The sequence below is a fragment of the Pempheris klunzingeri genome, chromosome 9 (assembly GCF_042242105.1).
Source record: "Pempheris klunzingeri isolate RE-2024b chromosome 9, fPemKlu1.hap1, whole genome shotgun sequence".
NCBI lineage: Eukaryota > Metazoa > Chordata > Actinopteri > Acropomatiformes > Pempheridae > Pempheris > Pempheris klunzingeri.
In genome coordinates, this window is record NC_092020.1 from 12,728,427 (window position 1) to 12,742,960 (window position 14,534).

At 39.8% G+C, this 14,534-nt stretch overlaps 1 protein-coding gene across 1 annotated transcript in view; it reads right to left on the reverse strand.

The window, feature by feature from the left end:
• spock1 (SPARC (osteonectin), cwcv and kazal like domains proteoglycan 1) overlaps nt 1-14,534 on the reverse strand; it is a 115,612-nt gene that overhangs the window by 48,097 nt on the left and 52,981 nt on the right. The window lies entirely within an intron of this gene.

Genomic DNA, 14,534 nt, shown 5'->3' on the forward strand with positions numbered 1-14,534 from the left:
AGTAAACAATGTTTAAAGAATGCCTGGAGAGCAAGCTACAAGCCCTTTGCACATTACACTGAAATGAGATATTTGTTCTTGCTCCAGCTCTCACTCTATTTAATACTTAGACCTGAGGTGCTCAATGTTGTTTTGTTGTCCTATCTGTCTCTTTGCTTATCAGTTTCTCTCTTTCAGATTCTTTTAGCTCCTCCAGGCGCGGATCAAAGATGGTTATATGAGAATGTATTAAGAAGCAGTGACAGAGTTAGGGGAGATTAAAGATGGACCGATGAGAAATGGGAGCAGACAGACAGCATATCTTCAGAGGGACAGAGGCTTAGTGAGTTGGAGAAATAGCTGATGAAATATATAACAACCACGAACATTCTGCTGGGAAAACACAATGTCACGTCCAATCAGGCTGATTGGCAATTTGGAAGCTCCAGATTTTCGAGGCTTTGTTTGTGGCTGCTACTGCCAAACCAGAGTGCATCACAAATGACTTCTCTTTCTGTTGCCAAAATGGTTCCCATAGCAACCACTTATTTGCTATGTTATCTAATTAGACAAGCGGACAGGAGTTGTAAACACCTGAAAATTTAAATTGTGAACTTAACTTATATTGTCTTCTCTCTGTCTTTGTCGGTATTGTGTCCTCTGGTTGTGTCTCTGTGCCAGTTTGACTCTCCTGTGCTCCTCTGGACTGGTTGTGATAATGGGGCACTGGCTGCCATTTGTAATCCTCCCTTTGACTCCGCTCTCTGGATAATGCATTGCAATCACAGTCTCACAAATCTGTTGGGCATGCCCATATACAAGGACCAAGAATGAAATAGCCAGAATACCATTTCTAACATTGGTCTTGTTGACAGTACAACTGTTATGTGCTGCCAAAGACTCTGTCTCCCTTCCTGTCTCTCTGTCTCTCCGCTCAGTTGGGCTTAAAGGCCTTACAGATGGGGTTGAGATGTAGAAAACCAGTAATAAATAAAATTCAGAGTTTAACTCTGGAAACAGACTGAGGTGTCCTGAAGGACACATGGTTGTAACACAGTGTACAGCATTGAGTCTATTTATATGGCTAGTCGGTTCTCATTGTATCACAGCTCAATTAAAGACATTTCTTGAAGTTTTCAAATGCATGTATACAACAGAATGTGTGGTTATGATCACTGAATAAAAGAAGTGGATGTAGCCACTATAGAATGCCATTTTGAATCCTGAAGTTTAGCATTTTCAAAATTGTCATCTTGGTTTTACAGCCATTGTTATGCTTCATTTTGGAGGCAGAAGTGACGCACGGGCTTTTCTTCCCCTGTCTGTGATTAGTCAGGTTTCTGCATGACCCACCTCTGATTGGTCAGGCACAAAGTAGTCCCGTCCTAATGCATAGTCTGCTTTGTCATCGATTTTACTATTTGAGACCATAAACTCATTAAGAAAACTTTTACAGAGGTCATACATCACATCAGGAATAGGGTAATTTTGTCAGACTTATTTTTGGAGCTAGTGGAGTTGCCCCCTGTTGGCCATTAGAAAGAATGCAGATTTAAGGCACTTCAACAATGACTTCGCTTCTCAGACCTGGAAGCTACGTCCACTTCTTTTATACTGTCTATAGTTTTAATCTACAACTGATCTCAGCTTCTGCTTGGTGAGTGTAGGAGATTGTTTGACAACAGGTATTTCTGCCTTCGTGTAAATGGGAAAAAGTAAAAGTAAAGGTCAGGACATGGCTGACATTTCAGTGACTATAAGGCAGTCACTCTCATTCCAGATTGCTGCAGTCACTCACAGGTGGGGGCACAAGAGCAACAACCAAAGTGTATGTGTGTGAGCTCTTGTGTGTTCATGAGCTCACTGTGTGTGTTTGTATGAACAAAAAATACTAATGTGGTTGTATGTGCTCATATTCCTCTCCCTCGTTGTGATGGAAGAAAATCATAAAATGTTGGATTTGGCCTCACCAATAAAACTAATTTCAAAATATTAAAATAAGGGTAAAAACCATTGTTCATTTGAAGTTTGCTGAAGTGTACAAAACTGAGAAGCAATTAAATGATATATTACTCTCTTTATGAGGTTAAACTGTTTCCTGAACTTGGAAATTAGCTTTACAAAATAATCTTAACATAAGGTCCTCTTCTGGAGCAAGTCACAAAAAAATCTTAATGTTGTGTGTTTCACTCCATATGTTTAGACAATTATTTTTTATTTATTTATTTATATTTTAAATTATTAAAAAAAATTATATTATTATTATTATTATATATTATTATACCATTGTTTATTTAGGATTACTGTTCTGAGTAGTCTTTAACAAACACCATTGTTCATAAATCCTGGACCACTATGAGTGAACTATCATGATTTAACAGAAGAACTGAGTCCATGGGTGAGTCTATATGGCAATGGTTAGTGCAGACATGTTCGTAATAACAGCAGGACACAGAGAACTGAACATTGTAGGATATTAGGAGTTTGTAGACAGCATAGATTACAACTCAAATGGTTTAAAGATGACATTTGAGGAGGTTGTTGGTAAATTCTATTGATAAGGATAAAACAAATTTATGATGACATCTTGTGGTTCTGGTACATTTTCACAAAAGCTGTAATCTTTTTTTGTCTTCACAAAGTACATGTGGTGTAACTTTGTGAAAATAACAAAGGTTAACATTTTTAATAGCATGAGCTGTAGTGGACGGTGATTCGTCTTTGGAAAGTAAAACCCAAGAACACACTTGATTTTTTTCACAAAGACTTATGAAACATGCTGAATGAGAGATTGTGTTATTGTATATATTTATATATTACATTGACTTGCAGGTACTTGTGGAACAGAGGATGGCATTGACATTTTGGCTCTCCATAATAAAACTTGAACTTGAACTTCACATGACATCTCATTCATTGGTCCAGGGTCAGCTCTGGGGGGAGTGTTGTGAACAACAAACATATGAAGCCCTGATCTGAATACAGCAGATGTCTGTTGAATCAAACCCACAGGGCAAGCTGGGCTGTCTGGGACACAGGCCAGTGTCAACCCCACACACACACCTACCTCCTTACAGACTGTAGAATTCAGCATTGAGCACAACATGTACAGAGGCCTGGCAGGTTAACTAGCCATGACTGTCAAATAGACAGGTCAATGAGCTGTCACCATGGAAACAAGTTCATGTGGCACTGCGAAGGATTCTCCAATTGGTCCTCATGCTTGATGGAGACAGGAGAGGTTGTGACATTTATGTGCGATGTGTAATTTCTAGAGCTCTTTTAAATGTAATCACACTTTATGCATTTTGACCAGAGGAACAATGTTTGAAAGACAAATGACTATTTGCATTTCTCATCTCACTGGATAGACTTGTTTCAAGAAGTTGAATGAACAGCTAAAATTACATACAGGCAAACTAAACCATACTGTAGCATAACTGAAACATAGATTTTCTTAATATTCTTATTGTGATTCATGATTGGTCTATAATATTTATTGATCTGTTCCAGAATATTAGTATTTTGAAATGCAAAAATCCTATCTTCAAAGTTGTAGCATATTTTCTTGATCAAGACAAAAGCACAAGTGCAAAATACTGAAAATACCTGTTTCACACACCTATTTCCCATTTTAGCCACTGAGATCTAGATCTAGCTAGAAACCTGAGGGAAAGCGAGCTCTACATTTGTCTAAAGCCAACTGCAGTGTGTACTATGAATATGCAGAAAAAAATCCCTACTGGTAAATGACCCAATTGTTCTTAAAGACCAGTGAAAAAAATGATCACACATATAAAAAGCACATGTATCTGTCAAAGTGAAGAATGAGACAGTGGAGCTGGAGGGGGCAATATGTTGGTGAGACTTTCTACTAAAGATTTCCCCCAGGGCAAAAGAAGCTGATAAAAGAAAAGAGAGGAGAGAAAAGACTACAATTGCAAAGAGGGAATGTGATAATAATAACCAAACCTCTTAAAATATTAATCAACTATGTATGAAAACAACGTACAACTTATTCTCACAGGCTTTCAGTGTGTGTGTGCGTGTGTGTGTTTACGTCACTGTGGTATGTTGATTCACAGTCATCCATTGTTCATCATTATGTAATTTCCATCTGATGAACTCAATACGTCAGAAACAATAGAAAACTCTGGAGAAACAATGAATAGAAACAGGCGTATGAAGTGAAGGGGTGGTGAAAGATGGATGACCTGAAAGTATTAAGGGGAACAAGTGAAACTGATGACAGAATGTAGAGAAAATGTGGGTAATGTTTAAAGAAAAGGCAGAAGGGAGAGAGAGAGTAGTGACTGCATTGAGGGGCACACATAAAGCAGTGCTGCAGGGTATACTGTATTGCTGCATGAATATATTTTGTGGGAGGCGGCACTTTATATAAGATTCTGTTGGTTTTAGTAAATTGCCTGGCAGCTGAAACTGACAGGAAACTTCACCTTCACAGGATTTCAAATGTGTGACTTCCTCAGTCTTCCAAAAAAATGTTATGCTCAAAATGTGCTCCCCTGCTGCCACCATTCTGTTATATAAACAATGGACATATGGAGACAACCAAGGAACTGGTTTATACCGTAAATGGTATCCACATATGCTCGAGCAAAAGCCATTCTTTCCATAAGCTACTATTTTAAAGTATTACTAAAAAGCATTACAACTGAGTCAAACAGTTATTTGTCTACATCCTGCTCTGTTGGTATGTAAAATAGATAATTATCATATGAACAGCTTCTACAGCAGTATATGTAGTGGTGGATCTTCTTAGGAAACAAGAACTTTCATAAACAGTTTACCAAATATGCCAAATTATAGCCTTTTTATAACATAAAAACAAAACAGGCTTCATCATCTCAAGTAGTTTTTCATATCAAAACTACCGTCAAATGCAAATTACAGTTTCCACTTCCACTGGATTAAAATACACATAGCAAAGCACATTATTCCACAACATCAGCATCTAATATGCAGAAGCCCAGTTTAAAATGAGTCTTGAATGTCGTTAAACATTGTTTAGTTTCAGGGAAGCCATTCATACTCGCAAATGCTGGCTGGGAAAACCATAGTAGCTACAAATAGAGGACAGACCACAATTATTTAACGTTGGGATTTTGTTATAAGGAAGAGCCAGACATTTTGTTTGGCCTGCTGTGGCCAAACGGATACAGTACAGGACAACAGAATCACTTAGAAACTAGGACTACATGCAAAACTAAATCAACAGCACAATCCTAACATTTGGATAATATGAGTATACTGATGAGCTGGAACATATGTTCATTTCAGTGAGGCAAAGCAACCAACTGGCCTTATTATAGGCTGATTCTCAGGTTTTCTTGAATTCAGCAGGATTAGTTTGAAATCAAATAAATGGTTACCACAGCTCTACAATAAGCTGCAAATCAACTGCTGGACCTCATTAAGTCACGAGAAGTCTGGAAAATAGATTTGCCACTGGTGGATCTGATCACTTGCTGTTCAGTGTCACCAACAAGTAATATGTGATTCCACTGATTCCATTCATTAAATGCCATGGAGAGAAGCATTAATCACCGGGTAATTCATCAGGGGACTGGATTTTCCCCCCATCAACCTTCCTGCTGCTGATTAGTCTCCAAGGGCGACCAGTGATTTATTAGTCAAACTGAGATCAGCAGGTAGTGACAGACACTGCTCTCCTTTCAGCTGTACTGACCCCCAACCAAGTGCTGTTATCACCCTTGATTTTGTAAATTGACCACACACATCAGATTTGGGAGATTACAGCAGTCTATACGCACACCGTTTACACTAATTGTTCAATGTCACTTCATACCACACCTGATTTCCATCCATCAAAAAATCTAAATTTGCTCTCCACATCGGGAAATGTTTTTGTTGGCTGCATATTCCTTTGCTATAGCACAAGGGGCAAAACAACAGGTCAGTATTGTTGCTTTGTTTAAGGATTTAGGCATTTCCCACACCATATCCCATATTGGATGACTCATATTCGAAAGCCTGTTGTGCTGACACTGGCTCAAGTGAAAAGGTGAAGTTAGAGTGTGACGCTTTTAGTACCAGCTGGGTGAATATGGGACTCACTAGAAGCAGACACAGGAAAACTGCAAATATTCCCAAAGCAGACCAGATTGTCTCATTGATTCCCATTATTTATTCACTGCATAATTGTTTTGCTGTATTTTACTCCCAGGTGTGTAGTTTGTGTAACTTGAATAACTGCATTGTGCATCATGACACTCACATCTCTGCAGCAGGGGAGCAGTCATATTGCAGCTAAAGTGCATTCCTGCAGCAGAACAGGCAAGGCAAGAAGATTTATAAAAATGTTTTTATGCACTCTCATAAAGAGGCTAATTGGCCCATAGCTGCTCTCTTCCTCAACTGCATTGAATGTCTCCCTAGAGAAGCAGACAGCTGTCGCATTCTCAAGACGACAAAGTCACCTCACTGTGTCCTGTCAAAATGTTACTGTGACTCACAAGCATGGAGAGTGCCATTTGACGTGGCAGTGTAAGAGCCAAGAGAAGTTCTAGAGAAGGAAAGTGCTTTCAGACAGAATTTGATAATAATTCTAAATGTATTAACTGTAGAAAGAAATGTATGAAATGGTCTCTACAGTGAGCTTCTAAAGACTGGGCTTCATTGTCTCCTAGGGTCGATTGCATTGTGTATGTCATCTTCGTAGCTCTGGCCATCAGTTCTATTGGTTACAGTGACAGTATTTGCTGAAATCTCTTGCTAAAATTACGCTCTGACATGTCATGCTTTAAAAAACAACACTGACTATCGGATAGAAATGGGACACAGACAGCGCCTCTCCCATGTTTATGTCTGATGGTGACTAATGGTGAGTTTGGTGACTCATCCATCCTGACTTCCTCCTTATGCACACTTTGAAGTTCTGTAACAACCTTTCTTTCTTCTTGCTACTGTCAAAATCACGACAGGCACTGGAGGGCTTGTTGTTTTTGGGAATTTGCTTAAATTACTGACATTTTTCTTGGACAATCACTACAAATTTTGAAAAATACAGAAAATGAAGGTAAGCCACTGTGCTACTACTACTGCTGTAGTTATTCACACTCACAGTTTGAGGGAATATTTGCATTATTTTGAACCTTTTCAGTTTTGATTTTACCTGAGGTATTGCTATTTTGTTTCATGCCTGAGGAGGGGCCCACTTGACTATAGTGTTTAAGAAACTGGTTCTCTGAGTTAAAGTTGCTTTTGAAAGCTTTGATCTTGCTGTGTGTGCGTGGTATCAGGAGTGAAGTGTTTTTATGCTAACACATGAGAAGTTGAAAGATGGATGCAATTTGTTAGCTAGCAGAGTTGACATTGACTATCAATGTAGCTAAAAACTGGAGAGTTCATCCATCCACCATCTATACTGCTTATCCTTAAGGGTCAGAGGAGGGCTGGAGCCAATCCCAGCTGACATTGGGCAAGAGGCAGGATTCACCCTGGACTGGTCACCAATCAATCACAGGGCCAACACACAAAGATAAACAAACCATTTACATTCACATTTATATCTACGGGCGATATAGCGTCACTAGTTAATCTAACCTGCATGTCTTTGGACTGTGGGAGGAAGCTAGCTAGAGACTGCACACAGAAAGTTTCAAGGTTCAAACTGCAACCCTGCCAGCCAGTGCATTCAAACTTGAAACCTTCTTGCTGTGAGGCAACAAAGCTAACCACCACACCACTGTGCTGCCCCTTATTTTTAACTATGTTTGTTGGTGATGACTGGTACAGACCATTGCGGGATGTGCAGTGTAAGATGTTTTCAATACCTTTGTGTGGAGTGAAGATGAAGAAGACTACGATGAAGCATATTCCACACCATGGAACAACAAGGCTTGTGAGAGGCAAGTTTTACATAAACAAAAGAGAGACATGAGTCTCTTTAACACTATGCAATGGACTTCAAAAGAGTCTGAGATAAGAAGGAGGAGATGCTTCTCCTTAAAGAGATGGATCTGAGGCTATTAATATTTGTCAAGTTTCAGAAAGGAAACAAGGATTCAGCTAAGGACATGTGAGGACAAGAGTGATGGAACTGCTGATGCTATAAGGAGTAAAAGGACAGGAACGCGGTTTGCAAATGGGGCATGTGTGGGGCAACAAGAGATGTGCTAAAAGGAAGATACAAGTTGTGGAGGAGCAGAGAGCCAGTGGAGAAGACGATCATCATTTCTACATACAGGTGCATGTGGTAAGAATTGCCAGCTGGCACGACAGTGCTCTGGCAGATCTATGGCAGTTCTACATTCAGTCGCTGCTGGGTACTTTGCTGAAATTAAATCCCCCTCTATGACATTGTAAACACAGCACCCTAACCCTAACATGCCCTGTCAGGAAAGAAGAGGAAGAGGAGGGGGGACTCCCATCGGCTGGGAAGTGGCTTGGAACTTTTTCCCAGTCGGCTGGCAGTTGAGAGGCTGAGAGTGGCAATTCTGACTGGCTGCCACTGTAGCATATGTGAAGGATCAAACCCACGATGATGAATGGATCACTCATCTGGATGTTAATGGCAAAACTGTGGTACTTAAAATTGATACAGGAGTAGTGGCAAACATCCCGTAATGGAAAGAGTTCTTTAAACTATGGAGGAAACCAAAAATCTCTTCATGACTATAATGGTGAGCCAATCCCCACCTGTGTGTTATTCAAAGGGAAGCAGCACAGCTAGCCACCAAGTCAAGGGGCCAGACTCAATTGCACAATGAGATCACAATAGAGTTCAAAGAAGTGTATGAAAGCACAGGGAAGCTCCCAGGTAAACACAAGATACAGCTCAAGAACAACGCACAACCTGTCAATTATGCAGCCACAGATAAGAAAATGAACTGGACAGGCTGACAGAACTGGGAATTGTGAGCTGAATCCCAGAGTGGGTCAACTCACTTGTGAAAAATGAAAAGAAAGACAGAAAACTGTGGCTGTGTTTGGCACCAAATGACCTGAATAAATTGATTAAAAGAAAACATTTCAGGTTGCCCAGCAAAGCTGACATCCAAGGGTGCATGGCAGGTGCATGTTCTTTCTCTAAGCTAGATGCCTCATCTGAATTCTATTACATAGAACCGGAGGAGGAGATCACTTTCAATACCCCCTTTGGAAGGTACTGTTTCTTAAGATTGCCTTTAAGAATCTGCTCATCTCTGGAGGTATTCCACCGGACTGTTTCCCAGATCTTTGATGGCATGAAAGGAGTGGGGTGTTTTTAGATGATATGATAGTTTGGGGAAATTCCCAGAGTGACCATAATTACCAGCTGTGAGAAGTACTGAGAAAAGCACAGGAATCAGGGTTCAAACTGAACTGGACAAAGTGTGAGTTTGGAGTGAGGAAGCTGACATACCTGGGTTACAGGTTGTCAGGAAAAGGGATTCAGTCCAAAAACAAATGCGATGGAGGAGATGCAACAACCAACAAACAAGATTGAACTGCAGAGGGCTTAATTAATTGTATGGGCAAGTTCATTCCAACCTTGTCAGCCCATACTAAGGTACTCAGATGTCTGTTGGAAGAACAAACAGAATGGCAGTGGTCACACGGGCATGATCATGAACAGAAGTGGATAAAAATCAGCCTCATAAAAGAGCCAGTGATCAAGATCTATGAGCCCAGTAAACCAGTGAAGGTGTCCATGGATTCATCAAAGATTGGACTAAGAGTTATATTACTACAGTAACATGATAGTCACTGGTTTTCTGTGTCATGCTTCATGTCCTCTGCAGAGGTAAATTATGTTAAAATAGAGAACGAGACCCTGGGTGATATACACTCCCCTCCAAAAGTATTGGAACAGTGAGGCCAGTTCCTTTATTTTTGCTGTAGACTGAAAACATTTGGGTTTGACATCAAAAGATGAATATGAGACAAGAGATCAACATTTCAGCTTTTATTTCCAGGTATTTACATCTGGATCTGATACACAACTTAGAAGTTAGCATCTTTTATTGGAACATGTGACTGACAGGTGTGTTTTGTTGCCCTGGTGTGTCCTGTTACATTGATTATTCAAACAATAAATAGCACTGAATGTCTATGTTCAGTTTCAGATTTGGGTTTTGCCTGTGCAGACTGCATTTATAGTTGGAGGCGTAACCAACAAGAAAACCAGAGAGCTGTCCATGGGTGAAAAACAAGCAATTGTGAAGCTGAGAGAAGATGGAAAATCAATCAGAGTCATTGCACAAGCATTGGCCATAGCTAGTGCAACCATTTGGAATGTCCTGAAGAAGAAAGAAACCACTGGTGTACTAAGTAACAGACGTCGAACGGGTAGACCAAGGAAAACAGCAGCAGTTGATGACAGAAACATTGTGAGTACACTGTAACACTGTAAAGAAAGACCCTAAAACAACTGTTGACATCAGCATCAACCTCCAGAGAGCAGGAGAGAAGGTGTCACAGTCTACTGTTCGCAGAAGACTTCATGAACAAAAGTACAGAGGCCACACCAGAAGATGCAAACCACTCATTAGCAAGAAGAATAGGAAGGCCAGGCTGGAATTTGCCAAAAAGTCCAGAGACAAGCCTAAAAATTCTGGGACAAAGTTTTATGGACTGATGAGACAAAGATGAACCTTTACCAAAGTGATGGAAAGGCTAAAGTTTGGAGAAAGAGAGGATCTGCTCATGATCCCAAACATACAAGCTCATCTATGAAACACAGTGGAGGTAATGTCATGGCTTGGGCTTGCATGGCTTCTTCTGGGATGGGCTCATTCATCTTCATTGATGATGTAACACATGATGGCAGCAGCAAAATGAACTCAGAAGTCTACAGAAACATTTTGTCTGCCAATTTAAAGAAAGATGCAACCAAACTGATTGGGAGATCTTTCATGGTGCAGCAAGATAATGATTCAAAACACACTGCCAAAACAACAAAGGAGTTCATCAGGGGCAAGAAGTGGGAGGTTTTAGACTGGCCAAGTCAATCTCCAGACTTCAACCCTATAGAGCATGCATTTTACCTGCTAAAGAGCAGACTGAAGGGAGAAACCCCCCAAAACAATCCACAACTAAAAGAGGTTGCGGTGAAAGCCTGGAAAAGCATCACAAAAGCAGAATGCAAAAGTTTGGTGATGTCAATGGGTCACAGGCTTGATGCAGTTATTTCAAGCAAAGGATTTGCAACTAAATATTAAGTCTTTTCACGTTAATGTATTTTAAGTCTATCTGTTCCAATACTTTTGCTCGCCTAAAAATTTGGTGTTCCGTTACAAATAATGCTATCTTCTAAGTTGTGTATCAGATCCAGATGTAAATACCTGGAAATAAAAGCTGAAATGTTGATCTCTTGTCTCATATTCATCTTTTGATGTCAAACCCAAATGTTTTCAGTCTACAGCAAAAATAAAGGAACTGGCCTCACTGTTCCAATACTTTTGGAGGGGAGTGTATTTGGGTGCAAGACATTCCACCCGTACATCTATTGGCAGGACAGTGCTAGAGAAGGTCCATAAATCTCTTTCAGTCATTGTAAAGTTGAACCTCAGTGATGCTCCACCATGACTCCAGAGACTACTCTTACAACTTCAAAAGTGTGACCTAACATTGGAGTTCACTCTGGGCAAATGCCTGATCGTAGCTGATGTACTGTCAAGGTCAAGTCTGAGTGACAAAGTAACGGGTTCTAGTGACCAAGATGTAGAGGTACATGTGGATAGAGTAGGGGCTGAGCTGCCTGTTTCTGAGGAAAGATAGGTTCAAATGGCTAGTGAAACTGACAGGGTGACATGACATACTCCGAGAGGTAAAGACAAAGCTACAGATGGCCTGACAGGTGAGGTTGAAGAAATCATATGAATAATTAAAGAAAGAACTGTATGTTGTTGATAGAAGGCACCTCTTGGCTGTGCCAGGAATGTAATCCGTTGAGAAAGGACTAGGGATAGATATGAGAGCACAGGAAAAGGGGCCAAGTTGGTTGAGATGGATCTCAACACAGATACTGAGATATTGGGTGAAATCTGCCCTAAGGTTCCTGATGACAACATATAACAAAAAAGGAACTCCCAGGATGCCTGAGCGTAGGGTGGCTCATAGACTAAAAAGGCCAATTCAAGAGTATTATTAAGAAAAAAACAACAAGAAGAAAGGGACATGGAGTTAGATATAGTGCTGTTAAGGGGAGTAAGATACATGTAAAGCTATGTTTGATAAAAGAGAATTCATTATGTAATTGGCACTGTTCAGTTATATTAGAGATGTTGGTGTGTTAGAGATGCCAGTATATTAGTGTTATGTGGTGGGTTGATGATATTGTTATGAAGTCTGAGGTTTAGGGCCCCTTATTTACTAAAGATTGCTTACTTCCGGTTATAGAAACATGTTTAGCCTTATATATATTATCAGTATTAATGGGAAAAGGGAAGATGTATTGATAGGTTGTTTTGTGTGATACCTGAATAGGGTGCTCTGAGTAAAATTGCTTTTGAATAAATGATCTTGGTGTGTGTGATTGCTTCAAAACATCTGAAAATTCTATGGTTTAGACTAGTGGTTCCCAACCTTTTTTGTCCGATTTACCCCCACAGCTGATAAGCCACCTTCTGTCATGTTACATATGTGTTCATTTGAGTTGATTTGAAACTGGATGCTATTTCACGCTATTACTTGGATAAAAGTAGATATTGTTACAATAATATCTTTCTACTATTAAACAGTCAATGTTTAGGTTGGTTTGGTCAAGCCTGCATCCATTCAACTAGCATTTATTCATTACTTTTAGTAAACTATTTCAACCCTTTACCTCACTTGTTTAGTAGCTTTCATGCAATCTCAATCACAACATAGTTGTCACAGGAGAGTCAATACATATGGATATATCTTTTCTTTCATTGCATCGTAATTTCTCTTTCATCAAATTATTTGAGCTACTGTATACTTTTTCCATTTACCCCCTGACAACCGCAGAACTACCCCCTGAAAACCCACTGCTCTTTTTTGATTCCTCACACTACTATTTCTGTTACTTTTCATGCTTTCACCTCATCTTTGATGGTGTGGCTGTTTGAAATAGCTATAAATTATTTTGCTGTGTCCATTACCTTGGTGAGTACAATGTCATCCTGGCAGATAGAATGGATTGTCAGACTTACAAAAATAAATCCCAAGCTGTAATAAACTGAACTTTCCCTGAAGTCCCTTTGAATGCATTTGTACAGCCATGCAGTAACAGTGACTGTACTTTCCATCTGGTTATTCTCAGTAATTGTCACTGTCACCAGCAATGAGCTACTCTCTGTTTGGTCTAATTGAATGAAATATTAGCAAAGAGCACAAATAAGGTAGATGAAGAGGAAAGTTGTGGCCTTAGTGGGAAACAAAGCTGGGTCTCTAGGTTTGGAGAACAGCATGTCATCCATATAGAAGCTCCACGGTAAAATTTGCTTTTTATTTCAGTACATAATTGTTTTAGCATCTAAACCAGGCTTCTGTGTGTGCGTTTCTCTTGGATTTTAGCAGAGAATTCCTCCATAACATCTGATGTATTTAGTCCCTGGTTAGGAGAATGAAACTGTGTTTATGTCTTATCTTTAGTTCTCTCTGAGAAACGAGATAGTCACTAGAATTTCATGCGCTGAGGCAAGGCTGTTCTCATTAGGCTCAGTATCCATGAGGAGCTGGCCCAGATAAACCTGCTCAGCAAGTCTTTCCCTGAAGTGTTCCAGTTACTGTGCTAGATATTCAAAATCAAGCCAGTACAGAAAAGAGCATACTTGGTGGTAGAAAGATTTAAAGTCTGTTGTGCTGTTCAGAGACATGCGGTCCAATCAACCCCCCAAACTGTGTGTGTGTCAGAGCGTTTGTGCGCATGTGTGTGACAGAATGAGACAGAGAGTGAGGGTGAGCGAGTGTTTGTAATAATTGAGTTTAGTCAAGAGTTACTGGGGGTCTAAGAGCATTACACACTTGAGTGTGATCGATAAAGTGGACTTGGCATTGTTGCCGTGGTAAGTCCATAAGCAGTACGTAACTGTGAAAAGTAGCTCCCGGAAGCACACACGCACACACACACAGAAACACACGCACAGCTCACTGAACAGCGCAATTAGTTCATTTGTCTTTCTACATGCTGTTAACTGTGAAAAGAAATTGAATGAGGGTGAAAAATGATTCATGTGAGGTATACTTCTTAGTATTTTATGTTATGTGTTTGATTCTGGCTTCAGTTTGTCTGTTGCCTTAAATGGGTTGTGACATTAGGCAGGTCATAACATTACTACATAGGCTGGGATAGGGTTTTATCTTTAAACTTGTCAATTTCAAAAGAAAAACAGATGGAAAATGGACCTACAATGTTTCCCTCTGCTTATATCTTTATGTATATATCTTTATGTATGATACATAAAGATAGCAAAGCTTCAAAGACTTCAGTTAGAAGTCTTTGAAGTAATTTTCAACGTTGTTTCAAGCAGAATAAACCTGATGTGTTTGACTAATAAAAAATTCAGTAGTGGCGCATACTTTTATAATTAACTTGGCTAGAACAGACAATCATTTGAGGTCTT